Genomic DNA, 12,495 nt, shown 5'->3' with positions numbered 1-12,495 from the left:
GAAGACTTGGCACTTTTCAGGCCGTGTTATGTACTAGAACTGAGTGCTGGGCTAGGACTTGGGAACCCAGGTTCACTTCCAGCTGCATCCATTCCTAACCAGGAGAGTGGGTAAGCTAGAGCTCCTCTCTGGGTGGCAGGTGTTTTCACTTACATGAGATTATCTTAAGTGTCTCTAAGGACTTTTCTGGATGCATGATTCCACCTCCCATGACTCAACTGCTTAAGATTTGACTTAGTCAAAATACATTAGAAATGACCTAGAGAGTTAACAAATTTGTCCAGACAAGCCTATGTGGTTCGAGTTAGATCAAAAGCAAAACAAAACAAAACAACCCCTTAAGAATAATTATTTAACTCCTGTGTCTACTATCTGCAAAAATAACCTGGAATGAAATGGTTTAAAGTATTTCTCTCCCCTGCCCTCCAGGAGTTGATTTAAAGCAAACACTTGTTCAAGTTCTTAGGCAGACCTGGGTGCAAATCTAAGCTTTACCTTCTGTTAGCTCTTTAAATTTAACATATCTGAGTTCCATTTTTTTTTTTTTTGCTTCTGTAAAATTGGAATTGATAATTTTAGTTGAAATGCAGTAAAATGTCTGGCATCTAGTAGGAGCATAATAATCACTGGTTATTGTTAGTCCAGTGCCCATTAGGGGTTTGGACTATGGTTGATTAACAATTCAAAGAAACTTTCTTCACAGAGGAATCGAGTCTGAGATGGTAACCTCATTAGCATGGGGAACTTGGCATTAACCTGTGTCTATGCAATAAATAAACACAGGTGCAGAGTGGAGAAATGAAATTGTTTCTTGCATATGTACTGGCATCTCCTTCTTTCTTTGTAAAAGTTCCGAATTCACCCCTTAGTGGATGGAACCTTACTAGAGACATACTAATGTACTTGATGGGTACAGCTGGAGGGAGTATTTGGAGACAGAAGTGTCCAGGGACATCTGGAAGCAGTGGCTGTCATACCCACCATTCATGTCAGATTCTTTACTTGCCTATTTCCCAATTTCTGCCCTACGTGCACAAAGAACACAGGATTTCAGAAGAGGAGGCGGCAACTTTGTTTATAAATGAAAAAAATAATTTGGAGGCTGATATATAACTAACCAGCCCATACACATCCCATCCATTTGAGTAACTGCCTCTTGACCTTCCCAGCAAAGTTCCCTCCCTCTCCCTCTCCCACCTCCTGCCCCTTCCTACACAACATAAGCCACTTTTCGTGACTTAAGTTTCCTTCCTTCTCCAAGTTTTGTTTTGGTGTTGTGCGGTTGGTTGGTCGGAAGCCTGAGTGGAGAAAAGAAGATGAACATAAAAACCAAATTCATATCTTTGAACCCTATTACATGAAGCAAGAGTGAGGCCTTCAAACAATGAGACTGAACTGCCTGTTTTCTAAGAGAATACCAATAGGAAAGATTTTTAAAAATTCCTCTGTTTTCTACAGGCAAATTTCCTGGGTGAAGAACAATAAGATTTCAAGCGTTTCCACCCATGTTTCAAGATAGGTCAAACGTATGAACCAAAGCCTTCTGAAGTTCAATAAAGCAAACGAATGATTGCTATTTAAATTATTATTAGGGACAACATGCTAATTATAAGGTCTTGCTAACATATAATTTTACTTTTTATTTATTTATTTTTAGATTTTTAAAAAAGTACATTCTGTGCCAAACACGAAGCTCGAACTCGGGTCCCCAAGGTTAAGAGTCACATGCTCTACAGATTGGCCCAGCCAGGTGCCCCTAATTTTACTTTTTAAATAACTACAGGTTTATAGTCGCTATAGGTATTTTTATGACATAGCACTGCCACAGTTAACTAAGTATCAGTTGATGGTGAGGTCTTAACCTGCAATGTGATCTTCTCAGTGTTCCTATGATCTATTCGGTAATGATACACTGTAGAACCACTTGTACAGAACAAGTTGTTATAGGACAGTTTTATAACAACCCCTTAAATGCTTAAAAGTATCTCTTAGCTAATTAGGCTTTTAGGGTTATTAGCTTGAGTTGGGGATATCAGTATATTTTAAAAAAAGATAACACATTAAGGTTTTCTTTACTAATTTTCATTTTTTTATTACTCCTTCATATAATACTCCCTGAGAAGGATTGACAACTGTTAGAAATTAGTCTACAAAAAGTAGACAAGATGGGAAGAGAAGGCTGTCAATCCTGGTAAAAACTGAAAACGTCCTGCTTAATCTTTACTGGCCATTTTCAGGACTTTGGTTGGGATTTATCTATTATGCATCCAAATTTATCTACATGGCACATTTTAGACAAATTAAGGTTCCAAAAAGAATTGAGTGCTTTAAAGTATCATGCTAAATAGTAATGTTTTCTCAAAGATGCTGTGAAGATTCAAACAGCTCACAATTTTGTTACAAAGTTTTTGAAGCAATAACACCTTTGAGTTTGAGATACTGTAATTTAGCAGTTCTAGATGACTGCATAATCTTTCCCTGTTGGGTTGAAATTCTACCTTCTGTCTTTTCCTAGACTCTCATTTATCATCTATCCAGACCAAATGTGTGCTTAAAATTTTTTCCATGCAAACATGGAATTACAAAGTAATCTCATAGAGTGGAAAACGCTGAACTTCTCGTAAATATACCACTGACCTCCCAATTCAGCCTTTTGGCATGTATGATCTGATTTATCCTTTAATTTTTTATACATGAATATTTACTATCTTGCCTTTTAAATCTGTTTGTAAGATCCTTAAGACCAGACATCCCCTGATAAAAACTTTCTGAAATCTTAGTACTATGCCAGAAAGTACACAAGGATACTTATTATTATGCCATTTTATTTAAGAGAAGGTATTTATTTTTTTGCAACAGTTGGGCCATTTCATGGTATTATATTAGTTGTAATTACCAAGTTATCTTAGACAACTCACTTAACCTTTCTTGGCCCCAATTTCCCTACTAGAGAAGAAAGTCTAGGTTTTAGTGTAAGGCAGATTTTTAAAAAATACTATTTCTCCCATTTCCTAGAAGTAGGAATTGAATAAATTATTTAACCTCTTTGAACTTCCAATTCTTCACCTGTCTTTTGCAGCTCAAGAGAGTAGTTTCTCCTCATAGGGTATTTGTTTTAGATGCAGAATGAGAACATAAATGTAAAGGATACAACACACTATCCAAACTTCGGTTCATACTAAAAAAAAAAAAAAAAAAAAGAGCTATTATTATGCCAAGTTTCTTCTAGCTCTAGAGGGCTAAGATTAGGATAGAAGTAAAACCTTAATTATCAAACACCCAGATCCCCAGCATTCTCAGTGATTCTCACATCCGTTTGATCCCCACCACTCCAAAAAAAGTCATAAAGTACAAACCGATTCTAAGGCCCATTTTAGTAACATTTTACTCAAGGAGTAAAGAGGATAACTTTGTTAATCACTGAACCTGTGATGTTCATAACGAAGTCCATGAAAAAATCGTAAAGACAAATCATTTTAAGACAAATGACTGAGAAACCTGTTCTGAAATCCATGCTCAGAATTAGACACAAAATGTTATCCATCTACGGTCACGGGTTCGCACCGAGACACTGACCTGGCTTTCTGGAAGTGAAGAACGGAACACCCTGCTCACAGCTGGACTTACCTACATAAAAGAGAGAAAGACTTGTAAGTCCTACTGCTGGCCAGGAGCGCATGGGGAGCCGCTACAATTTTCAACACACAGTTTTCCCCCCTCCATCCCCAAAGGGCAGAATCTGCTTTACTTGTGCTAAGTGCCAGTGTCGAAGTGGCATTTCTTTGGGTCAAACACATCCTGAAATAGCTAGGTTAACATTTTGTAGCATTTGTGAAAATATATTTCTGAACATTTGGGGATGATATAAAAAAAGCACTTGGCCCGAACCCACAGATGAGAACAAGGAAAACCTTCCAGGCATTTTACCATAGAGAAGTCATAGAAATGGACATACTATTCCTCCAAAATAACATTTTGGGGCAATATCATCATAAGTACGAGATGAAAGGATTCTACTTTTCCCTATTCAATATTTGTGTAGTTTATAAGTTGTGATATTGGGCCAATGGCATTAAGTTACCTGTGTTCCTATTTTTCACTTCTGTGATCACACACAGCCCCAAGTACTTAAATTTACACTACCTTTAAAATTTGGGAAAATAACCAATGGGTAAGTTTAGAAGAATGCTGACCATGATTTTATTGCTTCCCAATGTTATTCAAAGTCTTCCACACTGAGAGGAACTGGTTAAATCCCTTTCCCACTAGTATGTCTAAATATGATCCAGGAGTCTCAGAGGCAACCTAATATAATAATTTACTGCCTACTCCACCTGCAGAGCAGTAGGCAGACATTATTTATACTGAAAAGAACTTGTGTTTATTTTCTAGCAACCAGAGACTCTTAGGCATCTACAGAGTTATTGGAAAAGAAATGTAATTCCAAATTTCTAAAGAGTGTTTGTAAACAAACTTACGAATGTATGTTTAGAAAAGCCTAGAGCTTGCTGGAGGTCACAAGAACAGAGCCTATTGGCTATTTATATCTGCTGATAGTGAGAGGACTTTATACAAAGATGAGAGCTACCAATAACAATATTTTCTTCAGTTTAGAGAGGATACACAGTACAGAGTAGAATATGCAGCACAGCCCTCGTTGAGGAGGGGGGAGTCCAAAACTGGAGAAATCTCAAGTTGAGCCTCTGGCTGGGGTCCAACAGAACTGTTGGGGGGAGTTCAAAGTCAAGGCGACTCTTCAGGTCTTAACTTCCTAGAGTTTCCTTGGTCTGGGTGCCTTTGTATATATATATCAACCTTCATGCATTCCCCCTCCAACCCCCCAGCAAATGTGTACAGTCAGCTCGAAAGGCACAGCTTGTGTGCTGACGTGCAAAGCCAAGTCAAAACCCTGTGCTTGGCGCTCCCTTCTAACTTTCTGGCTTGTCCAAGTCTAAATATTGACATTGCTCCTCAGTTGAGATGTTTGATACTGCTGAGGATAGAAAAGGCGCAGCTAAAAGTAGGATCTAATGATATATTTTTACATAGTTGTGCCTTTCTTCCACTTCCTTTTTTTTTTTTTTCTTTTTTGAGAGGGGGTTGGAGTCCCTTGTCTGCAGTATCTCCCCTCTCCACCCCCCTCCCTATTGTTCTTCCCGAAAGCCGAGCACACAGAGACAAGGTAAGGTGTTTTGCAAGCCCCTCATGGCAGCTCCCACTGTTGTCACAGCAACTCGCAACAGACTCCATAGACACGGGGTTGGGGGTGGGGAGCGCCAAACTGTGGGCTGACCGACCAGTCAACTCTCAAGGGGGTGCAAGCTCTAAAAGGACGAGGGATCCACCTTTTCGAATCCTCCGGCTCCCCACCACTGTTCTTCGAAGGAAAAGAGCCCTCTTGCCGACGCGGCACCACCCCCTCCCTGGCGCAGCCAGCCCGCTAAGGGTGCCTGTTGTACATTTTCTCAGCTCCAAGAAGGGGTGCGGCTGTGCGGGCGCTCCTAGAAATCTCTTCTGCTTGTCTCTGATGCGAGGGTTCCCGGCCTCGCCGAGAGGCGAGGGCGGCTCCCACAGCAGCTCGGTCCCACAACTCTCTGTCGGGACGCTGCTGGCCGCGTGGCGCGGCCCGGCGCCCCCCCTCCCCACGCCACCCGCTGGGGGCCCGGGCGGTGGGGGCTCCGCGGCGGCTGCTCGAAGAGTAAGTTTCATACCACAGCGCACTCACGACACAGAACCTACCCTGAAGCCGAGCGAGACGCGAGCTCTCTCCGCCTTCAAGGGTTGGGGGGAGCGGGGGGGTCCCCGCCACTCAGCAGCAGCCACGACTGCGCGCGGTCGCGGGTGTGCGGGACCCCTGCGCGCCGCGTGCCGCCCGCCGCCCAACTTTGCACAAAGGCAGCATGGCACTGCCTCGCCTGTCGGGCTCGCCCAGCGCCGCGGCCGCTCTTCCCCGTCCGGGGGAGAGGGGCTCGCCCTTTCCCACCCCAGCCCTCCCCTTCTCCTCTTGCTCCCACCCCGCTCCCAGGCGGGCCAGCCGGGCGGAACCGAGCGCCCGGCCCCGAGCTCCGCCGCCGTGGCGGCCGCCGCTCGCACTGTGACGTTAGCAGCCTTCGCGGCTATTTATATCCACACGATTGGATTTCATTCATGAAACCGGGGCCTGGTGTGTCTGTGCGCTGGGGCGCCGGTGGCAAAGGTGCCTCAGCTTTACGCAGATCCGGGGGGCCCGGGACTGGGAGGCAGGCTGCCCGGGATGAACCTGCGCGGAGCACGGGAGACCCTTCTCCCAGGCGGCCGGGAGGGTCGGGTCAGGGCGATCGGGGCCCCCGTCCCTGTCCCCGGCGTCCCACCCACACCCGTACAACTGCTGGCCCTTTGTCCCAGGCTCTGGAAAAGTAAGTTGGGCCACTAACCGGCTGGGCAGCATGGCTTTCTTCTCCCTAGGGGCTGACCGGCCGCCGACTCCGAGGGAGGACATTGGCTTTTGTTTCAAAAAACGAGCCCAGCTGCTGACTAAGGACTGCGTTAGCCCAGCCTCCTCCTCTCCTGGGAAGCTGCACGTGCTGGCGGGCTCCCCCCTCTGGGTTACCTTCCTCGGTGACTTGCGGTCCCCGTAGGGGGCGTAAGCACGACGCGACTGTCCCCCCACCTGAAGAAGAAGGGGATTTACAACCTCCTGCAAATGGCTGAGTGAGGAAGTGAAATTGGCTTTGGGTGTTCATGGGTTGTCAGCATTCTTGAAAGCCCAGGACAGTCCATCCCTCCTGGTGAACTTTTCTCCTCGCTCTTCAAGGCTGACTGACCTCTGCGGACAGGGCCGGGGATAGTGTGTATGCATTCACAGAGCAAATACTTACTGTGTGCCCACAGTATGTTAGATACCCTGTCCAGCTCTAAGAAAGTCACAATGCACACAACCAGCCTTGTCCTAGGCCCTCAAGGAGCTTTCAGTTAGTCTGTTAAAATTACTGTGCCTCACTCCCCGCCTATTAAAAAAAAAAAAAAAAAAAAAAAAAAAAAGGTACTGGGGATAAAGGTATTGAGGTCTTTTGCTACCTTAAGGAATTCATTCATTTAATAAACCTGTTTGGAGGCGCTGCGTACCACGAGAAACAAAGAGGGCAGCAGTGTGTCCTCAGTCCCCAAGGAGTTCTCAGGTACTGTGTTCCTGAGATGTTGAAAGCCTTGGAAAAAGGGAGCCTTTTAAGGGTAGTCAGCTTTATTTAAGCCATCCCTGGTGAACTGTCTTTGGAAATGGAGTTATTGGTCCATAATCTTAGACGCCCAGAAGACAAGGTAGTTAGAAGTCAGGTATGGGGGTCTGCTCTAAGAATTTCAAGACAGAGACATAAAAGGGTGCAATCATTTACTGGGCACAAAACAAACTTCCTTAGTCTATTTAAAAGTGATCCCATTTTGAAAGGCTTAATCAATACAGATTCTTTTCAGGAACACATTTCTTGGGAAAAGTTAATTAACCCTGTTATTCCTAGCAATCAGTCCTTTTTATTGCAAGCTATTTCTCTTCAAACTGCCCTGGGGGCTAAGAAATAGGGTAGAAACTCAAAAGAAGCAGAATGAATATGTATTGCAGTGCGCATATATGGCAGGCAGTGGTCTAGGAGGTTTAAAACAATTTTCTCAATTAATAAAACAACGGATGAGGTAGATGCTATTATCATCCTAACAATTTTATACATGAGAAACTGAAGCATGTAGAAGTAAGGCTTTTCTGTTGTTGAGATTTTGACAGCTGCATTTGTACCTGTGTTAGCCTATGCCAAAGCCTTCTTTTATCACTAAACTGCTTTTGACATCCTGCCTCTTTTCACTTTCTTTCATTTTCTCAGTTATGAATTAAGAGTTAAGTGCCATGCTTAAGCAGCAGGCAGGTGCTAGGACCAGAAAGATACCTATGCAAATACCCACAGTTAGCAGGCTACCATTTGCCATCCATTCCCAGGAGGCAGTGAGGCTCAGCTCTTCTAGAAGGGGCTTCTTTTATATGGCCCAAAAGAACAAACAGTCACTATAGGACTATCCAGTTTGATGCCTCTGAGGGAAATTGATAGGAAGAACTTCCAGGAAAATAAATCGGTGTAAATAGTAATTCAGATAAGGCAGAGGAAAAGTCACAGTTCTAGGAAGTCCTTCCAAACAAAAAATGTGATCTGAGGAAGAGATTGCTTCAGTGGTGCTTTGTAGCCCCCAAAGTTTACACATAAAACCCCCGATTCTGGAAAAGTGGGAGAAAATGAGCAAAAAGCACAGACTATATTATACCAACAGGAAAGGAGAGAAAAGGAACAATACAAAGAGTCCTGGGAGTCACTGCCATGAATGTATCGGTCTTCTTGCTATGACCATAAAATAATCTAAATTTGCATACTAAAATTGTTGCATGCTAATAAAAATCAATACTATTAGCTTTTAATAAATATTCAAGATTGGTATTTAAGCTTAATTAAACCAATACTGTGTATTTAAACACTTTTGGGACTGCACTGCAGAAAAGCAGTGTAGACACTTTTGACTGGCTTTTATGGTAAATATTTACAAAGTCATAGAATTAAAAAAAAATTCCCACAAGACACAGAACTGTTGCATTATCACAAATGAACTTCCACATGGTATCCTCTTTGTATGTGCATCCCCCCAACATTAATCTGTTCTCCACCTCCAGACTTTTGCCATTTTGAGACTGTTAATTAGTGGGGAACATATAGTTATTGTTGTTGTTTTTTAACTAAGCATAATGGCCTTTAAGTTCACCCAGGGAGTTGCTTGTATCACTAGCTTGTTCCTTTTTATCACTGAGCAAATTTCTATTATATGGATGTACCAGAGTTTTTCATCTGTTTGCCTCTTGAAGGATGTTTCCAGTATTTTGCCATTACCAATAACATTTCTGTAAAGGTTCGTACATAGTTTGTATTAACATAAGTTTTTATGTCTTTGGGATGAATGCCAAAGAATACAATTGTTGGGTCACATGCTAAGAAACCATCAAGCTATGTTCCAGAGTACCATAAACATTCCCACCACTAATGTACATTCTCACCAGCATTCACTATATTTTTAATTCACTTGTTCAGTAATTTTGTAGGGACAGCTCATTTATTTTAATTTTCATTTCCCTAATGGCTAACGATTTTGAACATCTTCCCACGTTCATTGTTGCTACCCTCTTTTTGCTGCAATATCTGTTCATGTCTTTGGCCTATTTTGTAATTGGATTTTTTTTTTAAACTATTGAGTTTTTTCAAAAATATATTCTAGGATCATAGAATTCTCAAATTGCAAGTTAAATACGACCTCAAGATCATTCTATTTTCAATTCAACCACTTGTTCAACATTTCTGTTACCATCAGTTTTATAGAGAAGAGTCTCAGATACTTACATAAAGTATTTCCAAGGACTTACATAAACCTTCTATAGAAAGAGCCTTCTCAAGATTATTTTATACACCTGCATTTCAGCGGTGGGTAACAGACTCCCACAGAACTGCTAGCACGTGGCTGCAGCCCAAGGGGCGAGGCCCCACCTCTGCGCAGGCGCAGACACTGCTCAGCGCCTGCGCCTCTGCGCCTGCGCTACTCTTCCTCCTCCTCCTCCTCCTCCTCCTCCTCTTCCTCCTCCAAGCACCTAGGCCTGGCGAGGCAACTGTGTTGGGCCACAGGCACAGGAGAGGAGGAGCTCCTTGCGGAGTCGTCTCTTCCTCCTGGGATGTAGGATTTGGTGTTGTCATTGGCTGTTTAGAGGGGAGTATCCTGGGTGGCGAGTTCCGGGTGTTAGAAAAATTTCACGGGCCAGTACCACTAAGGCTTGAGCATGTGGAAGAGAATCCGCTCATCCCTGTGCCTGGTTTTAAGTACAGATGCGTTTGGTAGAAAGATGTGAAAAAACGGCTGTTGGTACAGATTCCTGGAGTCACCACGACGGCTTTCGTGACAGCCAACAACCATGGCACTGTCAAGATGCAGTGGCTGGTGGCACAGTCGATCTGCTGGCCCACATTTGTGGGGTTTTCTGACTCTGAAAGAAACGCTTCTGGACTCCAGAGCAGAAGAAGGGCTCTGGGCCCTGGACTCAAGCAGCAGTTTCGTGGCGGTTTGCTTGGACAGATCGTCTTGCGTGCCAGCTCTAGCTCCCACCACCGGGCTACCGGGTCTGCAGGAAAGGCTGTGCGTGGCTCTGGCGAATGGTGACAGCCAGGTAAGACTGACTCTATTCTAGGGCTCTTTGTTCAAGGTAAGCATTGAAGGCCCACGAAGGAAATGATCTGACCCTCCTGGGACCTCTGCGTCTCCTGAGACCTTTCCTTGTATACAGGAATTCTAGCGCTTCTGCCACGGTAGCTGTTTCTCCGAGATGTCGGACTACTCTGGGGCCAGATGTTGCGCAGCATTCCATATGGTCGGGAGGGGCCCTTCCCCAGCTTTCGTGTAGTTCATACATCACCAACCTGGAAACACCTGCCATCACAAAAGCTTTCTGTCCCAAATACTACAGGCAGACTTTGTGAATCTGTATGTGTTTATTGCGTTTTTCATCTGGGTGAGACCCTGAAAACCCTTAAGCCCAAGTGGCTAAGCTGTGTTAGTTTTTTGACTGCTTGGGTATTTACCTGGGGTGTTTCTCAAACTCTGGAGATATCTGAAGCTTCTGTTTTCTGTTCACTGTTTTGGGGAAATCTAAGCTAGTCTTGGCTGTGGGAATCAACTGGAAGAGATAACCCTTTACCTGAAAACTCCCAAGTGGAAATGAACTCCTAGGCTTGGATTTGTAGTCCAGTTATCACTGTCAGTCCTGACTTAGTCTCTGTAACAAACTTTTTCTGAAGCACCATTTAAGTATAGATGGACCCAGAAGGTATCTGTGGTAGCTGGGTCCATCTACCTACCAGATGAATGCATGAATACTCTAGATAATCTAGTGGCTCTAATTTTGGAATTTTTGTGATTACCCTTTTAGAGATAGAAGAATTAAATACTATTTTTCTATGACGGCAAAAAGGTTTTTCATATTGGAGTTCCTATCTTACCAGGCACTAATGGATCTAGGTCCTGTGATGGAAACCTACACAAAGGTATTCTTTTCTTATAGTATGGTAAATGTGTTTGTGCAGGTTTACATAAAAATCTGTATGGGAATGCCTGGGTGGCTGAGTGGGTTAAGCATCCAGCTCTTGATTTTGGCTCAGATCATGACCTCAGGGTTCTGAGATTGAGCTTTGAGTAGGGCTTCATGCTCAGCAGGGAGTGATCGTCTCTCCTTCTGCCTCTCCCCATGCCCCTCTGCTTGCTCTATCTAAAGCAGATAAATAAAGCTTAAAAAGAAAAATCTTTCTGTGTAGATCCATTCATTAGGTTTTCTGTTGGGTTGGGGTAAGTTTGATAAAAATGTGATTTTGCAAGCTCCACAAATCTGACTACATTCTCTTCCTGTCAAAATTTCTCTCACTAAGATGGTGTTCCACTGGTCTAGCTCAGCATGTGAAAGAGGAGGTAGTAAACAGATTTTATGGTTTTCTACGTCTTTGTTTAGTACGGTGTTACTAATTGGAAGACATATGTCATACCTTTAAAAACTTTTTTTATTTCTTAAAGATTTTATTTATGTGACAGAGAGAGACACAGTGAGAGAGGTAACACAAGCAGGGGGAGTGGCAGAGGGAGAAGCAGGCTTCCTGCTAAGCAGGGAGCCAGATGTGGGGCGTGATCCCAGGACCCTGGGACCATGAGCTAAAGGCAGACACTTAATGACCGAGCTGCCCAGGCATCTGTATGTTATACCTTTAGAAAGAAGAAAAACACAACAAACAATGTTGCAATGTTTATCTTTGATTTTTTAAAGTAAAATATGATTTTAAAAGTAAAAGTGTGATTCTTTCATAAAAATACGAAAACATATATCATACCTCTAGAAAGAAGAAAAACACAACTGTCTGTAATTATGATGTGTATCTTTGATTTTTTTAAAGTAAAAATATGATAAAAATCTGCATGTGAAAGGGACATTTGTTTCAGGAATAAGTTATATTCATAATATTAAAAAGGTGCTAATGCTAGATTTCAACTTTACTTAATTAAAAACAAATGACAAGATTTATATATCACAGCATATTTAAGGCTATCTTGCCTGACCAACTGTTTCATACAAAAAATACAAACTGTGTTCCTTTTCATGAAACAAGTGAAAAAAAACCCACAAAAAAACAACAACAAAAAAATCCAAACACACATTAAAGGTAGTAGAAACAGGATGAAAATAAATTATATTTTGACTATCCCACTAACGAGCCATGTAATTCTGTGCTAGACCCTTAATCCATTGCACGTCAAAGTGCCCTATGTAAAATTAGGCTAAGAATCATAGCTTTCTAAAAGGTTGTTAAGAGGACTAAGTGAAAAAATGTTTGTGGAAAATGTGAAGTATGAAACCCTACACACACTGGGAAATGTGAAAATGGACTCATTACGGGGCCGTTTAAA

The 12,495-nt window shown here is 42.8% G+C and overlaps 1 protein-coding gene and 1 long non-coding RNA gene across 15 annotated transcripts in view; one reads left to right on the top strand and one right to left on the bottom strand.

The window, feature by feature from the left end:
* The window catches only part of RHOBTB1 (Rho related BTB domain containing 1), a 121,458-nt gene that overhangs the window by 59,235 nt on the left and 49,728 nt on the right, over nucleotides 1-12,495 (bottom strand). For 3 of the 14 annotated variants that reach the window (XM_013063067.2, XM_004765672.3, XM_045069875.1), the window contains exon 3: nucleotides 3,577-3,627. The exons of 2 other annotated variants lie outside the window; for them this stretch is intronic. The gene's annotated coding sequence lies outside the window, so the exon portion shown is untranslated. Of the gene's footprint in view, nucleotides 1-3,042; nucleotides 3,179-3,576; nucleotides 3,628-5,739; nucleotides 6,073-6,413; nucleotides 6,533-9,401; nucleotides 9,503-12,495 lie in introns of those variants that run through there. 9 more of the 14 variants (XM_013063071.2, XM_013063070.2, XM_004765670.2 and 6 more) reach the window with 9 other exon arrangements.
* The window catches only part of LOC123389114, a 51,461-nt gene continuing 43,886 nt past the window's right edge, over nucleotides 4,921-12,495 (top strand). Inside the window, exons 1-2 of the long non-coding RNA XR_006603646.1 lie at nucleotides 4,921-5,182; nucleotides 6,445-10,216. This is a non-coding gene — a long non-coding RNA (uncharacterized LOC123389114). The remainder of the gene's footprint in view (nucleotides 5,183-6,444; nucleotides 10,217-12,495) is intronic.

This window comes from Mustela putorius, unplaced genomic scaffold (genome assembly GCF_011764305.1).
Source record: "Mustela putorius furo isolate JIRA1106 unplaced genomic scaffold, ASM1176430v1.1 tig00003949_pilon_pilon_pilon, whole genome shotgun sequence".
NCBI classification, from domain to species: domain Eukaryota; kingdom Metazoa; phylum Chordata; class Mammalia; order Carnivora; family Mustelidae; genus Mustela; species Mustela putorius.
This window is presented reverse-complemented; position numbering and strand designations above follow the sequence as displayed.